Raw genomic sequence first — 19042 nt, 5'->3', positions numbered from 1 at the left:
AACAGGTAGCGTGGTTTAAAGGGCAGCATGGTTTCACGGGTAGCGCGTTTTCACAGGTAGCACAGTTTAACGGCTAGCGCGGTTTGTCACTCTCGTCACACTGCGCCATCTATGAACGGGTATGTTGTTCGTGTGAACTGACCATTTGAGATCCTCTGCCAGATGTACAGCTAGGAAACAGAAATTATTCACTCTTTCTACAGCAGCGCCGTTGATCGTGATGTGGGTATGTGCTTTACTACACCTCCAGAAGTCCACTATCATCTCTTGTTTTTGTGACATTGAGGGTGAGATGGTTCCCTTAGCATTAATGTTTAAAGGCACTGAGATTTTTCTTGGAACCGTCACCCACCACCAGTGATGGGAATAACGGCGTTACTAACGGCATTACCTTTTTCAGTAACAAGTAATCTAACTAATTACTATTCCTATCAATACAACGCCGTTACCGTTTCTACCAAGAAAATGCGGAGCGGTCGCATTACTATTTTTCAACAAACAAACGGTTGAAGCCGTCTTCAGCTTACTGCACCTTATATCAGTTGCACAGAAGTAGCTCTACGTAATCTGGGAGCTACAGCTTTAAGTAGCTCCCGCGGACGGCAATCACTTTCTGCGACAATCACTTTTTGGCATAACACCTGGAGCTAAGGGGCAAAACAATTGCATGAGTGCTGCTGTTTGACTGAGGAAGAATAAAGTAGTCGTGGTAAGCCAATCACATAACCACTTCAAGATGACAAAGCAACAAGGTGATATACCAGTCTTTTAATTGTGTTGATAGGCCACGTAAAACCAGAGTCATGATAAACAATATATATGCAGTGTTTTTCCTCAATATTTTCGTAGGACAGCGCTAGCAAGCACTCTTTGCTATGACCAAAAAATCCCAAACAAACAAAAAAAACCCCACCCCTTTCATGTTGGTGGAAAAATGCACCATGCCGACCAATGACATTTGGTTGTTTAGAAAGAGGAGGAAGTTTTAGGAGTGACGGCGAGAGAGAGAGAGAGCGAGTTTTGAGATGTGAGAGATTTGTGATGTTTAGCATCTTTGGAGTGTGTAGTTAATGTGTTGTCTTGTGTAGTTAGTGTGTAGTGTTGTGGATAGTTTTCTGCAGGTGTCAGGCTTGTGATGTTCTCCTTTATAGTGGACAGAAATTATTTTTTTGGAGTGGCACAAATAATTTGTGTGGCATCTTATATTTGCGAAGCAGCACTGATAGGACTCAGGATCAGCGGTGAGAAGTCGAAGATTATGCGAGTTGGTTACGCTACACCATCAAACACAGCGGTTACTGTGAAGCAGCAGCAGCAGCTAGAAGAGGTGGACAGGTTCATGTACCTGGGTTGCACTTTTAGCAGTGACGGGGACGTGGAGCATGACGTTAAGTGCAGAATTGGGAAAGCATGGGCAGCCTTTCAACGATTACGACCTATATGGATGACCACCGTACTGCCTTTATCAACCAAGTTGCGGCTCCTGAAGACCATCGTTATACCGACGGCACTGTATGCAGCGGAGACTTGGAAATCAACTGCAAAGATCAACCGCCATCTTGACGTCTTCCAACAACGTTGTCTTCGACGGCTGCTCAAGATCACATATCGGGATCGCGTTACCAATGAAGAAGTATATCGCCGTGCGGGAGTAGAGCCGCTCCATGTCCAAGTCACCAAGCGTCGGTTCAGATTTGCCGGTCACATCCTTCGGCTACCGGACCTGAGACCTGCCCGTGTCGCGGTTCTGTGGAACCCGAAGAATGGAAAGAGATGGCGAGGAAGACCTAAAATAACACGGAGGAGGACTTTCCTTGAAGATTTACGTTCAGTCGAACTGTCATGGGATGAAGCAACAACTGCCGCGATAGACTGAGTGTTACGACTGATCGTAATCATATGTAAATTTGAGTGTCCAGGTGCTCCTCCGGGATTGGTGCATCCAGGGTGGATGGCTCACACCGATTGGCTGAGGACCGGGAGGCAGCGGATATGAAGAGACCGCCGGGGACTGCCACTTCATTCATCCTCGGCCCAACCCAACCGGCAGACCATTCACTGTGTCACTATATTATGTTAATGTAAGAGCATGTAGGGGTGGACCGCCTTTTTGTTTGATCAGTTTTCTCCTGTTTTTGTTAGGCAGGGAGGAAAGTGATTGTCGTTTGGTTTAGTTCTTTTGAGTAGGTAAGTTGTGTTTATTCCTGAGATAGGTTACCTTTTGTTTGTTGTTTTGGCCTTGGGTTCACCCTGAAGTTATGATATGCTCCCTTCCTTTGTTTAACTGCACTTATTGTAAATAAATCACTGTCACAAAATATTAAGTGTGTGACGTGCTGCTTGGGGTTGGACGGGGATGGATCACCCTTTATGTTGTGGTCTGGCCGCCTAGACGGGCCATAACACCGAGTTCGATGGCATTCTCTTGTCGCCCGATGCGCCGATCGGTGCGGGAGGATCTAAATCTAAGTAAGTCTTATATTTGCATTTAAAGTCATGAAATATGATTCAGTAAACATGTTTGTGGTTAAATATAACTTTTTCTTATCTGATTTTAGATCAATTGTGTTAATACAGTATGTCAAAATGAAAACATAACTGTAAATTCAGACACGTGAGGTTGTGCTCAAAACAATGATACCAAACAAGGCAAGTAAATAATTCTTTTAGAATGTAACTCAATAATAGTTATTTTTGAAGAAGTAACTAGTAACTAAAATAAATTACTTTTTCAAAGTAACTTCCTCAACACTGCCCACCACTATTGTCTCATGCACAAACTTCAAGATGAAATAGGAGATACTAGTGGCCGTGCAGTCGTAGGTGTAGAGTGAGTACATTAGAGTTCAATATAAGATAAGATAAGATAAGATAACCTTTATTAGTCCCACACGTGGGAAATTTGTTTTGTCACAGCAGGAAGTGGACAGTGCAAAAGTTATGAGGCAAAAATTAGAATACAATAAGAATAAATACAGTACACAACTGTACAGAATAGAATAAAATACTATATACAGTAGAATAAAATAAAATAAATATACAATAAGATAAAAATAGAATACAAATACTATATACAACTGAGTAAAAATACAACGATGACAGAAAGGATTATTGCACTTAGTATTATTGCATATGTATGGATGTGTGTGCTTGATCAGTTAAAGTCTTTATTATGGAGTCTGACAGCAGTGGGGAGGAAAGACCTGCGAAATCTCTCCGTCCCACACCGTGGGTGCCGCAGTCTCCCACTGAAGGAGCTGCTCAGTGCTGTCACAGTCTGCTGCATGGGGTGGGAGATGTTGTCCAACAGGGATGACAGCTTAGCCGCCGTTCTCCTGTCACTCACCACCTCCACTGGGTCCAGAGGGCATCCTAGAACAGAGCTGGCCCTTCGGATCACCCTGTTCAGTCTCTTCCTGTCCCCAGCAGAGATGCTGCCGCCCCAGCAGACCACACCATAAAAGATAGCAGAAGCCACAACAGAGTCATAGAAGGTCTTCAGGAGTGGGCCCTCCACTCCAAACGACCTGAGTCTCCGCAGCAGGTACAGCCTGCTCTGCCCTTTCCTGTAGAGGGCGTCTGAGTTATGAGTCCAGTCCAGTCTATTGTTCAGATGAACACCAAGGTACCTGTAGCTGTCCACAGCCTCAATGTCCATACCTTGGATGTTCAGTGGTTGCAGTGGAGAATGCTTGTGCCTGCGGAAGTCTACCACCAGTTCCTTGGTTTTACTGGCGTTGATCTGGAGGTAGTTCAGCTGGCACCAGTCCACAAAGTCTTGAGTCAGTCCTCTGTACTCCTTGTCGTCCCCATCAGTGATGAGGCCGACTATTGCAGAGTCATCAGAGAACTTCTGCAGGAAGCACTGGGTGGAATTGTGGGAGAAGTCTGCAGTGTAGATGGTGAAGAGGAACGGAGCCAGAACCGTTCCCTGTGGGGCCCCCGTACTGCAGACGACCCTGTCCGACACACAGCCCTGAGTCCTCACATACTGTGGTCGGTCGGTGAGGTAGTCCAGGATCCAGGTAGTGAGGTGATGGTCCACTCCAGAGTTCACCAGCTTGTCCTTTAGAACCGAGGGAAGAATGGTGTTGAAGGCACTGGAGAAATCAAAGAACATGATTCTCACAGTGCTTCCAGCGGTCTCCAGGTGAGCGAGGGAACGATGTAGGAGGTGAATGACGGCATCATCCGCTCCAATGCCAGGCTGGTAGGCAAACTGAAGTGGGTCCAGTGATGAGCTTGTTAGGCGCCGAAGCTGAGCCAGGACCAACCGCTCCAGGGTCTTCATCAGGTGGGATGTCAGAGCCACCGGCCTGTAGCTGTTGAGGTCCTTGGGGCGTGAAGTCTTTGGCACTGGTACAACACAGGAGGTTTTCCAGAGCTGTGGGACTCTTCCCAACCTCAGGCTCAGGTTGAAGAGGTGCTCCATCACCCCACACAGTTGGTCCGCGCAGGACCTGACGACCCTCGAGCTGATGCCATCTGGACCCGCTGCCTTCTTGCCATTAATCCTCCTCAGTTCCCTCCTAACCTGGGTGGTTGAGAGAGACAGGCTGGAGCCTTGTGTTGAGTGTGTATTGGATGCTGCAGTTGGGGGTGGGGGGAGTGAGCAGGGTGAATAGAGTACATACAAGATGGCGCCGAGTATGGCAGCCTCGTCGCGAGCTCCCCCAAGCAACGGCTTTCTTCTGTGTTTAATTTTACTTTTCCTTCATTTTTTCACGAGCAGCACTTGTCTCCTTGTGTATGACCGACAAACCTTACTGGACATAAAAGACGGTCTTTCTTATAACTTTCCGGAGTTCAAGTTTTGCAACACGGACGCTCCGTTCGCAGACCCCCCATTCATCTCACCTGAGACGCCTTTGTTCTCTGTCCCTGGAGGCCGCAAACGCCGACGCAGAGGGAAAAGATCTGGCGTTCTGGTTCGACTGAGACGGCGCACTTACAGACCACCGTTACCCAGTTTATTGCTGGCTAATGTGCAGTCTCTGGAGAACAAGCTGTGCGAGCTTCGGGCACGGATCTCATTCCAGCGAGAGATGCGGGACTGCTGCGTGATCTGCCTCACAGAAACCTGGCTATCGGACAAGGTACCGGACTCTGCAATACAACTGCCGGGGTTCTCCGTGCATCGCGCGGACAGGTCACAGGATCTTACTGGGAAAAGCAGAGGCGGTGGTGTATGTTTCATGATCAACAACAGCTGGTGTGATTATGCGAACGTGCACCCGGTCAAATCCTTCTGCTCACCGGACCTGGAGTACCTGATGATTAAGTGCCGGCCATTTTGGCTACCGAGGGAATTTACAGCAGTGATTATTACGGCTGTTTACATCCCCCCACAAGCCGATACTGACCGAGCACTCAGGGAACTGTACAGCGCGATCAGCAGCGAGGAAACCGCACACCCAGAGGCAGCGTTTATCACAGCCGGAGACTTTAATAAGGGAAACCTGAAGAAAGTCTCACCAAAACTACATCAACACATTCCCTTTAATACACGTGGGAACCGGCTTCTCGACCACTGTTACACCTCTTTCCGGGATGCGTACAAAGCCCTCCCCCGCGCCCCATTCGGCCAATCAGATCACTGCTCCATCCTGCTCCTGCCCGCCTACAGGCAGAAGCTGAAACAGGAAGCTCCAACCCGGAGGGCGGTGCACTGTTGGACGGACCAATCGGAGTCTGCGCTGCGGGACTGTTTTGATCACGCGGACTGGGAAATGTTTCACGTAGCCGCAAAAGACATTGATGAATACACAGACTCAGTCTGTGGATTTATCAGGAAATGCGTGGAAGATGTCGTCCCATCCAGAACAGTTAAATCCTTCCCAAATCAAAAACCCTGGATTAACGGAGATGTTCGCGCGGCACTGGCGGCACGGAACACCGCCTTTGCCTCCGCGAACACATCGGACTACAAACACGCACATTACCAACTCCGGAAGACGATCAAAGCAGCCAAACGTGAGTACAGGGACAGGGTGGAGCAACAGTTTGACAACCCTCGGAGTATGTGGCAGGGACTAAACACGATCACAGACTTTAGAGGGAAAACCAGCACACCGCAGACCACGGCCTCTCTGTGTGAGGATCTAAACGTATTCTACGCTAGATTCGACACAGCGAACACCATGAGACCGGACAGTGTGCGCACCGCGGATGACGTCAGTGCGCACACTGTGTCTGAGGAGGATGTGCGGAAGTGCTTCAGGAAGGTGAACGCACGCAAAGCTACAGGTCCGGACGGGATTCCCGGCCGGGTCCTCAAGTCATGCGCGGCTCAGCTGGCTGGAGTGTTCACGCACATCTTCAACCTTTCCCTCTCTCTGTCTGTAGTCCCAGCCTGCTTCAAAATGGCCACCATCGTCCCTGTACCCAAATCCTCCACCATCTCCTCATTAAACGACTGGCGACCTGTAGCCCTGACCCCCATCGTGAGCAAATGCTTCGAGAAGCTGGTCAGGGACTTCATCTGCTCTGCACTACCCGACTCACTGGACCCTCTACAGTTCGCATACCGCCACAACAGGTCCACTGATGATGCCATAGCCCTGACACTACACACTGCCCTGTCACACCTGGAGAAGAGAGACACGTATGTGAGAATGCTGTTTGTAGATTACAGCTCAGCATTCAATACCATCGTTCCCTCGAAGCTGGACAGGAAACTGCAGGATCTAGGACTGAGCAGCTCCCTCTGCAGCTGGATCCTTAGCTTCCTGTCTGACAGACGCCAAGTGGTCAGACTGGGCAGCATCACCTCATCCCCCATCACACTGAACACTGGTGCTCCACAGGGGTGTGTACTGAGCCCTCTCCTGTACTCACTCTACACCTACGACTGCACAGCCACTAACAACTCCAACATCATTGTGAAGTTTGCGGACGATACTACAGTGGTGTGTCTTATCACCAACGGTGATGAGACGGCTTACAGGGAGGAGGTCAGCGCCCTGACCCACTGGTGTCAAGACAACCATCTCACCCTCAATGTCCAAAGAACAAGGAGTTGATAGTGGACTTCTGGAGGTGTAGAGAAGTACACACACCCACATCACCATCAACGGCGCTGCTGTGAGAGAGTGAGCAGAATTCCGTTTCCTTGGTGTACATCTGGCTGAGGATCTTACGATGGTCAGTACACACAGAACAACAACCTTCATAAGACAGGCGCAGCAGCGCCTCTTCTTTCTCAGGAGACTGAAAAGATTCGGCATGAGCCCCCGCATCCTCAGGACCTTCTATCACTGTGCCATTGAGAGCATCCTCACTGGATGCATCACCACCTGGTATGGCAACAGCACCGCCTACAACTGCAAAGCTCTCCAGCGAGTAGTGCGGTGCTCTGAACGGATAATTGGAGGTGAGCTTCCCTCCCTCCAAGACATCTACAGGAAGCGGTGCCTGAGGAAAGCGGGGAGGATCATCAAGGACTCCAGTCACCCCAGCCATAAACTGTTCAGACTGCTTCCATCAGGAAGGAGGTTCTGCAGCATCCGGTCCCGTACCAGCAGACTGAGAGACAGCTTTTTCCATCAGGCCATCAGACTGCTGAACACGTCATAGACACCTCAGCTTCACTACTGGAACTTCAACATTATGCACTACACACTGTATATAAATGCCACTTGTTTTGCACATATTCAACTCTGTATAATCTCTAGACAGACAATTGAGACAATCACAGGCCCTCTTTTTTGACCATTGGGCCATTAATGACAGTTTATTCCTGATTTCCATAATTACTGTGGCCACCCAAAACTGTCAATGTTTTGCACAACAGTTCATCTTAACTTGAATATGAGATTTGAGATTATGTCAACAGATTTTTGCAAAAAACCCTGTGAAATAACAAAATGTGAAATAACAAAAACCATGGGGAACAAGCAAAAAGTGAAACTTCATATCAAGTCTCTGTTCCAGTGACCTTAGTGGTATACGCTAAAGTCAACCATAAACAGCCTGCTGTAATTTTCATAACACAGCTCAGCATTATTCCCTTTAGCTGATCCTCACCTGCAATTACAGGCTTTCAAAAACTTGCCAGACTACTGGTGTGATAAGCTCCAGGGATGGAGTGTGCAATCTCTTAATGGTGTTAGAGCAAAAGCATAAGCAATAACACCTGCATTTAAGCTACACTGTCGACATATGGACTCACTTACACTATGTTATACTGATGCCAAGACCAGGATAGACAAAAATATCATGTGTAAACACATTTCCCTGCTGTTGGATTAAAAACAACAACAAAACAAAAGGAAATAAAGGAAATAAAGGATCCATAGGTCATGAAATATTTTATGCCTTTAAAGGTAGCAGGCTGAGCAGAGCACACTTAGAGTATCATACCTACTGGATGAGTCATGACATGGTTTCTCAGCTCTGCTGCTTCCTTTTCCAGAATAATACTTGACTTGAAGTGATAGAAAATACACAACAAAGGCTGTTTGGCCTTTCCAAGTGTTTGCCTGAAAACATTATGACAGTCAGAGTCAGAGAAATTACTGTAAAAAATGCTTCTATATTCACTACGAGTTCAGATTGCTCGGCGCTGACGGCAGCCGGAAATGACAGATGGGCGTTCAGGAACTGGCTATCTATCGTCTCACTTGGCTTTTACTGTACGACGTAATCTTTAGAGGCAGAGGCTTGAAAAATGATCAGGATGGCCGATCAGCAGAAATATAGGCTCTCTGCTGTTAATCCTTCCCATATGCTGGGATAACCCAGAAGAGGCACAACAGTGAATGACTGTCGCAATGAGCCAGTTGTGGGTGAGGAGGAACAAAACCCTCAGAGCAGGCAGCAGTAAGGGCACGAAAGAGGTCAAACAAATTTCCACATATTCAGTAGCACAGGCAACTCTGAAAACATTACAGTTACCCTCTTTTCACCTTCTAATTTCACATTCTCTCAGTAAGGCCAAGGGATGCGATTCATGTTCTCGGCACTCTACAAGTCTACATCAAAATAAATAAATAAATAAATAAAAATTCATCCTTTGAACTGTTTTCAAGCATTGGAAAACAGATTTTTATCTTTTGGTCACATCTTACAAAACCACAGAGGGGGTTTTTGGCCTCAAATTGACTAACTTGGACAGCATGAGTTTTTACCTGAACTGATTTATGCCAGAGATATGTTGCCTTTTTCTAAATCCTACGTCACCACCATGAAGAAAAATAGTTAAGTCAAGGAGCCTTGCTTATGCTTTTCTCTAATTTACGACGCCAGTGTTTCTTTTAAAATGACAGTAAACTGCCAAAATGTGGAAAAACTGAGACATAATATTCACATTTTTTACCCTTAAGACATCTCAGAGTGCTCTTCTGTTTTATAAACAAATTGCTAAATGTGAGTTCTCTCAGAGTGCATGTCTCTAGGAAAAAACAAAACTTTGGAGGTCATTTTTAGGGGGTTATTATGCAATAGCTTCACTGGTCCGGCCCACTTGAGATCAAATTGAGCTGGATGTGGGCCACAGATGAAAATGACTTTGAGTTCACCTGTGGTCCACAGCTACCGAGAAAGTCTTTATTTTCTCCTTTTAGAAACAATGTTACAAACTCACCTGGCTGCATTGTAAAGTATGATTTGAAGTGAAACGAAGAGTAAAAATAGAGGCATGTGCATGTTTCAGCATTTTCCATCATTTGTGCCACATCATCTGACTAATAAACATTTAAAATACTACAGAATGCTGCTAAATGGGAGGCCTTATACATATTGTGTAATTGTAATATTTTTTGTTCATCTTAAGTTAAGGCTGCGAGTGATTTCTGTTATCAGTGAGTCATAATTTTTTATGGTTAAATCTTTGAAAGAAGTGAAAATAATAATGTCTCCATTATTGAGCCCAAGGTGACAGCTTGAAATGTCTTATTTTGTCCAAAAATAATAATTCATAACTCGGAGCTATTTAGTTTGAGATGACACAAAGTAAAATAAATCTTCATATCTGAAAAGACTGAAGGAGTGAATGTTTGGCATTTACCCTCGATAATTGAAACGCTAATTTACTTTGAACAGCGCTAAAGACTGAATGACACTCATTCCTGGTGAATAGACGGGCAGGTCTATGTATATTTGTGCACTCTGCTTTCCTCCAGTTCTGTTTATTTTTTAAAAAGACTTCTGCTATATCCTTCTTTTCTTGCTTTTTCTCTTTAGCTGAAGAGTGGCAGCATTATCCTGGAGCATCAAACATGTCTGTATACACACTCGGGGGGCACCTCTTCATGCTGACTTTGCTGATAGCAGAAATAAATTCAGAGGCCCATCAGTCAAAGAGGTAGGAGTGAACTTTCTTCCTCCACAGTTTCACACTGAGGCTATAAACTGAGCTCTGTCACAGGAACAGAACAAAGCAGCCTTAACCAGACAGTACACATGCAGCTGCAGCATACAGGCGCAGGATTATTGCCACAGTGGAGTTTTCTATTTCGATATTGTACTTTCTGTACTTCATGCTGAAACACCAGCTGTGCTGGTGTGATTTCTTGTTTGACTTCTTTTGATGCTTCAGCGGAAGGTGAAAAAGAGAAAAAAGGTGGTTGTCATATTTGTGTAAAAAAGGATTTCATATGTGAGAAAGAAATGCAGCAGCTGTTTCGTGTCATACAACATACTGGGTGCTATATATAAAATGACCTATCACGTCGGTTAGAGGAAAAATCAAGGTCATTCTCTCCAGCACCCCCTTAACTTTCTGCTTTTCTCTCTCTTATCGGTTGTGACTGATGGAGCTCAGAGATCTGTGAGCTGCCATCCAGGGCTCATCTGGCCCATGACGGCCCTGAGGCGGCAGCTGTCACCAGCAGAGCAGACCTCCTGCTCCTGGCTGCGGTTTCTGTTGGGCTTAGGTCGGCTAATGAGGACATTATCAGATCAGTGTCTTCAGCCTGACACAAACCTAGCCGCCAGCACACTTATTCAACCTTTTCGCACCTGCTCTCAAGATGAACGACCAACAGCTTCACGCAATATAGTCACAGGAGATGGGAGGTCATATTGTGTATTATTTCAAGCAAGTGAATAACTTCACGGATGATGAATGAAGCCAATATGATTTGTGACTTATTGCTGAATTTTGTTTGGTCAGAATACAGTATGAGAGCAATTATTTAGGAACGACGTCTGCCTTCGTTAATGCATTCTTTGAATATTACATGTAGATTTGACATTTTTCACGCCATCTCACAGCATCTCTGTCTCGCTAACTCAGTGATGAGTTGAAAAATGGAGAAAAATTCATATGAACGAGTGCAAATGCCATCTGCTGATGAAGGTCATGTAATAAGTTAACCTCACAACAGCTTCTTAATGGAGCTTCAAGGGAGATTAGTTTGTTCGCAGCTGTTTCCAAGGTCAAGAATGAAACTTTGAAACTCAAATTTAAGATGACAGCCAACCTTATACAGCTGTGCTTGGAGCTTTTTTTAATGTGTGGATTCAACAGAAATTTTGAAGCAGTTTATAAATGTGGCTTGTTTTAATTATCATTAATTACACCACATATAAATCTTTTTTAGCCTGTATTAGTGCTAAAAGGCTGATGGTAATGATGCTAATTTTACTGGTTTTAAATTGAAATTTTAAGCTGAAAGAAAGGACTGAAGGGAAAGTCAGAGATTACGATTCATCCTGTGGTTGACATGGATACATTTAAATAATTTCGACAGCCATTTTTATTACATGTTGTTGTTTAGGGTTGGCCTCCTCTTTACCTTCATAACTCACATTTTGCAAGGTGGTGGAAACTACAATACAATACAATACAATACAGCAACAATAGTCAGGTAGGCTGTGACATTAAAACAATGGAGGCATGCTTTCATGTTATTTACAGCCAAATGTTGCAGCAGAAATCAAGACTCATCGGAGCAGGAAACATTTTGCCATTTTCTATCATCCACTTTTGATTAGCCTGGACAAATATTCTTAGTTTCCTGTCTTTTGCTGCAGGAATGCGATCTTCTGCTGCAGCTGTAGACCATCTCCTTCAAGGTTCAGAGATGCTCTCCTGCATACTTTCATTGAAAGAGCGGTTATTTCAGTTGCTGTTGCCTTTCTATCAGCCCGAAGCAGTCTGGTTATTCTCCTCTGATCTCTGGTATCAACAAGGCATTTTCACCCAGAGAATTGCCGATCACTGGATATTTTCTCATGTTCCGACCATTCTCCCAATCTGGAAAATCCCAGCGGATCAGCTGCTTCTAAAATACTCAGACCAACACAACAGGCAACAACAAAAACATGCCACATTCAGAGCCACTTGCATCACCTTTCTTCCCCATTCTGCTGCTCAGTTTAAACTTCAGCAGGTTGTTTTGATCATGTCTAAAAGTCTAATTGTATTGAGTTCCTACCACGTGATTGGCTGGTCTGCTTTAACAATTAGTTGAACAGGTGTACCCTATGAAGTCGGCAGTGAGACAGTGCATTAAAAATAAAAGATGCCAGCCTGCTGGTGTCACAACAGAAAAAGTCAGTTCATGGTTCTGATACTTTAGCTTCTGTAGAAACGTTTAAGGCAATTCATCACTAATTAATTTGATATATAAATTGGTGGACCAACAGACCAACCACTACTAAAACATGCTGATCAGTGGCTAAAATTGTTTATCAACGATTCATTTGTTTGATTTAAAAGTGTTAATATGACACAGAGTGTGAAGTGATTAAACAAACGCTGCTGCTTTTTTAAAAATGAACTCATTCACTGGCAGAGACACTTTGGCAAACATGCAGCAGCTGCAGAGAAAATGGCAACAGCGATCACACTGTCATACACTCATCTTCACAGAAGGCTTTAAGATGTCAGCGCCACCTTTAGAAGTCTCTGAACTTCAGTGGGGTTCAAACCAAGTGTGAAAACTACCCGTGATTGCTACGTACGCACTACTGAACATTTGGTTGACAGGCCAAAGTTACAACATGACGGCCAAGCAACAGCAGAGAGCCATCTGTTTTACCTCCAGTCCTGAGACAACAGTAAGCATCTCAGTGCCACAGTGCTCACTGAGATTCAGATTATGAGGGATTAAACGTCCCCTTTTTCAGCTGCTGCAGAGCCAGAACCTTTACAGTAAACATAAACATCCCTTGCCAAAAAGCATCATTCTCCAGCATCAGAGAGACCTGAAAGCAAATTGGCTGTTTACCATTTTGAACAAATGCATCAACGTAATTATCAGCACTGATGGGAGAGAGATCTCTATAAGCTGAAACTAATTTTAACTTTCAATATTCATCTCCAAAACAGAGCTGTTCTATCATTTTGTGAGCCTCACGTGGGCCATTAGTATGCACAATGAGGTGCACTTCATCACTGCATGCAGGGAGCAAATTAACTTCAAGCAATGCCACTGTGATGGTGTTTTGTAATATGGACTGGAAGGGTAGGGGTTGTTTTTTTTCCACACTGTTGGTTCCATGCTCAGCTAGGGGCAGCTGGACCATAAACTGCGAACACATATCATCTTATATGCGTATTTATCTCTCCGTGCAGTCAGTTGTTTGAATAGAACCTCACTAACCTTGCTGCATCCATTTCCAAAAAAGCATCTTGGGCAGTGACACTCGCAGAGCATATATATATATTTATATGCAGCAAACACATTTGAGAGAGGGACCTCAGAAGATGACAGCTTAATGTCCTTGGTGACAGCTAATTTGGCTGTGTGGGAGTGAGAGTGAGCTGCCAGAGTGTTTATTTCCCCCAGAAAAAAAAGGAAAAAAAAATCAACATATCTGATCTCGGGTGGGAGGGAGAGTCATTTTACAGAGTGAGTTTTCTTCCTCAGTGAGAGTAACGGCTGTTAGAGGCAGTGCAAGATCACTGCCTCTCCTATTCTTATGATGCCTTTCAAAATTAAGATTAGTCACAGGGGTTGGGCTGTTACTATGTGCATGCATTTGGCAGCTTTTTGCAGAAACCTTCATGAATGCAACAATCATGGGTAAATGTGTTTGCATGCAATAAAAATGGCAAAAGCACAGAAGAAGGTAACGGAGTAGATCCAGTGACAGCAAAGGCTGTGGGCCCGACAGTGCGACAACATCTGCCCTTTAATTTTGTGCTAGTAATTGCTACTTCTATTCACATGTCAGCCACAGAAGACACAAATTATTCAGTCTGAATAAATTACAGTAAGGTTTATTTCATTTGTTGGAGCAAATGTGAGTGCTTCATGCTGCAATAAAATTAGAACTTGCATAAGTGGATCCTTCTCTGGAAGAATGTAATGAGTGTTCCACTCATTAATGGATGATTTCACAACTGTGGATAGCTCACCTATGCTAAAAAGAAAGAAGTTACATTTTAACTGCCTTTGGCGACAAGTGCAGCATCAGCACAAAGAGGCAAAATGTTATAAATAAGAAGCATATGTGCCACACATTAAAGGCTGTCATACTACTAAAATATACAGCACAATGCTTCACATAACATTAAAGGACAGCTTACAGCTTCCTGCAAATTATGTTTAGGAATAGATTTGATTAACCATCTCCTGTGCGTCTGACAAGCAGAAATGTTATAGTAATAATAATCCAGTGTCATCAATGTAATATCATTGCAGCAGCCTTCCACACGAGCTCGTCCCTGTGCCCTGAAGTAATAAAAAGGTGAACAGCCACATTATTGTACTTGCTTGAATCACGCTGCTTCCCTCGACAGTTTGAGCGCCTGTCTCATTTATCAACATCTCACACAAAGCCCAGTGTCGCCGCTACCTCAGGTGGGACTAACTGGCTGCATGAAAGCAGAGGGAAAGCTTCAGGGACGATAAAAAAAAAAAAAAAACAACAACTAAAAAAACAAAACAAACAGGCTGCCAACAGAGCTGAGATAAAATGTCTTTAGATATAGAAACAAGATTTAAGTTGCACTGAAATGTGTCAGTAAAGCTGATAGGATAGGATTAAATGCTTCTGGTGACACATGTGGGATGAATTTGATGTTCAGTGCATTAAAAGCTATTAAAATAATTGAGCTTTATTTTTGATAATTGTTTGGATTTTATGAGAAGCTTGGCTAAAACCGTTAAAAGGAGAATTTGGTGCAGACCAAAATTTGTTATTTTCATGTATTGAGTATTATACAGAGCTCAAACATGGCGGGGCTAAAGAGCACTTGCGGGCTCCATCACTAGCAGCCACTAATTGAGCAACAGGCAGCCTTTTATAAGCTGCTGCTGCTGAGCCACTTTGCTCATATCACGCCACGGGCTTTTCCATATTTCATAAAAAGGCAATAAAGTCATGTGACCATCTCCCAGATTATAAACTATAATTTAAAAAAAAACTGCCATCAACACAACATATAACTAATGCATCTACAATACATTAAGATAATATAATGCTAAAAACCCACCCAATTTCAGATTTGGTCTCTCCCAGAATAAATCCACTTCTCACGACAGTTAGCACGTCCATGCAGTGGTCAACATGTGAAAGATGCCCGGAAGGAGCCACAAACCCAGCCTCAGGGGTTAATGGGCTAGTGTTAACCTGGTGCCGGTGCAAAGCCTGGACAAATGGGAGCGTTGAGATTAGGAAGGGCATCCCAGCATAAAATGTGCCCAGATGGATATCCCACAATTTTGTTGTGCATGTGCAATGAGAATAAAGGGCTGTTTTATTTTATTCTAATTCCAAAAAAAAAATTAGGCTGCTGTGTAAAACGTGAACAAAAAAAGGATGCAATGATATGCAAATCTCATTGCAACTAATTGCAATTTTTCTGATACAACTCTCCCATATTTTGTCCACAGTAGAACATAGGAAATTATAAAAAACAAAACAAAACTGTAAATGCACCATTTTAAGAAAAAAAGTTAAGCTCATTTTGAATTTAATGGCAGCAACACATCTCAAAAAGTTTTGCAAAAGTTGGGACAGGCACAACAGAAGCCTGGAAAAGGAAGTGGTATTAAAACGAAATAATTGGAGGAATATTTAGCAATTATTTAGCTTCATAGGGGAAAAAAGAGAATCTTAGAGATGCAGTTTCACAGACGAAATGATTCCCCCCCCCCCACTCCCCACCCCACCCCAAATTGTGGAATTTCAGAATAATGTTTCTCAACATAAAATTGCCAAGGCTCATCTACAGTACATAACATCATCAAAAGATTCCAAGAATCTGGACAAATCTTTTTGCACAGGGGGACAAGGCAAAAAAAATCAGTAGTGGATGCCCGTGATCTTCAGGACCTTGGGTGGAACTACATTAAAACACTTTCAGAAATCGCTGTCTGTGAACACAGTTCAGAAAAATCCCAATTGGTTTTCTTTTAGGAAAACATTGATACTGTGTCCTCAAGACTAAAGAGAAGAAGGACCATCCAGCTTTTATCAGCATTCATTATAACGGTATATATTGGTTTAGAGCAACATATGCTTCCATCCTGATGATGCCTTTTTTTGCCTTTTCATACTTCAGGATGACAACGCTACACTGCATACTTCAGTACAAGAGTCCAGGTGCTGAATTGTTGTTTCACTTTAAACATTTCATGTTTTCTATAAAATATGAGTTTATGAAATTTGTAAATCACTGCAGTGTTTTTATTTACATTTTACCGTATTTTTTGGAATTTGGGTTGTTCTTTACATTACGTTATCTGCAATAAATTGTACAAATATAATTACCCAATACTTTAATCTCATGGTAATCAGTAATATTACTGTGGCTCATACCATTTCTTTATTTTGCAGATTCTCTCTATCATTCACTTAGCAGTAGCTGAAGCACCTTGAAAAAAGAATAACACACAAGTCACAAAAATATTCAATAAATAACTAATAAATATTGAAAAGTTTGCAAGGTTATGCTACCAGTTTTTTCTAAAATTGAAAATGTGCCAAAAAAAAAATATAACCCCAAAACAGAATACATTATATTCTGGACCAGCAACAAGATACATCTTTGTGAGATAGTTACAGGAAAAAAGATCCAAATGCACGACACCTGAGGCAGACTGAAGTCCAAGATATAAATGTTTAATGCTCTGTTAAACACACGAAGACAGTCAAAACTTGAAAACAGACAAAACTTGTCCGAGGCAAGGTTTACAAAGAAAAAAGACAGAGGGAGAGAAAAGGTAGGGGGAAAAGTAAGAACACAAGCAAACCCAGAGCTTGAAGCAACAAGAATGAGGTGGCGAATTGACAGAAACCCCAAAATGTGACAGCTCTGTTTGCAATAACAACATTTTAGGGTGATAATTGCCTTTACAGCTTGTTGCCCAGAGCCACAGTGCACTCTTGTCTCTCCCAACACTTTCAGTTTCACAATAACTGACCAGAATAGATGAAAGTCAAAGATAATCACCTCTGTCGCAGCATTGATTGCCACAGTTGCCAGGCCGCAAGTTCAAACCTCTTCACCTCCAGGGTAGAAAAGGACAAGGACATTGTGAAGGTGATGTGGGCTTCTGATGATTTACCATGCAGACTTTCCTGTCCACAAGCAGATGGTGAGTTGGATCGGTGCCTTTAGATTTACTTCTCATGTGTGGCCTATCTCTGCCAGTCAAAAGCTGGCTCTTAGGTAGTAAATGTACTGATTACAGGTGCTGCGGATCAAGCTGAGGCATGTGGGGCTCAGTGCTGGACAGCGGCAAGAAAAACAGGACCAATGGCAGAGTTGGAGAATAATATCCAGACTTGTGACATATTTTAAACTATTCTTACAAAGCAAAGAGTAATTTAAAGACACTGACATTTTCAGATTCTGCCTGCGGGTTTCTTTCAACCAAGGCTAAAAACAGAGCGCTAATTGCAAAGAAACCAGTTTATATTATTAATTAATATTTGACGCGTTCATCCCCACACTCCCATGCAAATACACACAGTTTAGTCACACTGATCTATCTGATGAATAAACATACTGGAGCCCACTGTGGCTCTCTACAGGAGTAGCTAAATCCATGGGTGATCTGTTTCCAGCTGTCCTGAGATGTGAAGGAGACTTTTTACTTTACTCTCATTAAAATCCAGATTTCACTGGGCGACTTCATTACTTGGTGGCTCACAGTGTCTGCTGGTATTTACTTTATCTTTCATATTCCAGTGGATAATTAACTGTTTTAAGGTCCACAAGGCTTCGTTTTTTTAAGCTGAAGTCAAGAAAATGCATGTGATTAATAAGAAAGACAATGGAAAAAGCTTCAAAAACACTGCCACTACTATATATCAAGATTCTTACTTTATGTGATGTTGACTAAAGGACTGGAATAGTTTCATTTGAAGGCTTAGCATTATTTTATAATAACTTTAACTATTTATGTTATGTTTGATTCAGCTGTCAAATGTTTTCCCTGATTTTGAGATCTTTATGTCAAGGTGATGGGGAAATGTTTGAGATGGAACATTTCCACTTTCCCAATATCTGCTGGTATTCCAGAGTCCAAGCTGGAGCACAGACACTGTGACAACACTTTTTGGTTTTGAACAATGACTGTAAAAACATGGAGGACCTGGCTCCGCTCCCTCCTATTCTACAAAAATGAAGCTAAAATTTCTCTTTACTTGGAGCTGCCATGTTATACTTTTGGAGCCAGAGTCCACCCACTGCTCCAGTTTTCTCCTGAAATGAAGGTAACTACAACCACGGGGCTGTATATTCAAAAAGACACAGCTTCTATAGTTCTACAGCATGTGACATCACTCTGTAGCTCCTGTTGTTAATTCGTTAGTTAGATTAGCCGTTAGCATATGGACTGTGTTAGAGGCTTGTTGCTAGCTAATTAGCAATGCTACAAACCTGCATTGTTATTGTAGTCATTGTTTGAATGATTTAACACATTTTAGTTTTTCTTATCCTATTTTAGGCAGAGATGGTGTCAGTTGCGCACTCCACAGAGGCCCAGAGTTACTGTTAATATCAGAATTATCTGGAAACTGGGTCCAGAGTTTTGGGGAAACTTTCTCCCTTCCTTTCATCACATCGCTCTTTTCCCAGATGTTCTGTTGATCCACTGAGAGACACAGCATTTCAGAAACGTCATGAGGACTGATGCTC

Source organism: Haplochromis burtoni, unplaced genomic scaffold, assembly GCF_018398535.1.
Source record: "Haplochromis burtoni strain Fernald_Lab_line unplaced genomic scaffold, NCSU_Asbu1 Contig_29, whole genome shotgun sequence".
In the NCBI taxonomy this organism is placed as follows: domain Eukaryota; kingdom Metazoa; phylum Chordata; class Actinopteri; order Cichliformes; family Cichlidae; genus Haplochromis; species Haplochromis burtoni.
The sequence above is the reverse complement of the archived record's forward strand: the minus strand, read 5'-3'. Positions refer to the sequence as shown.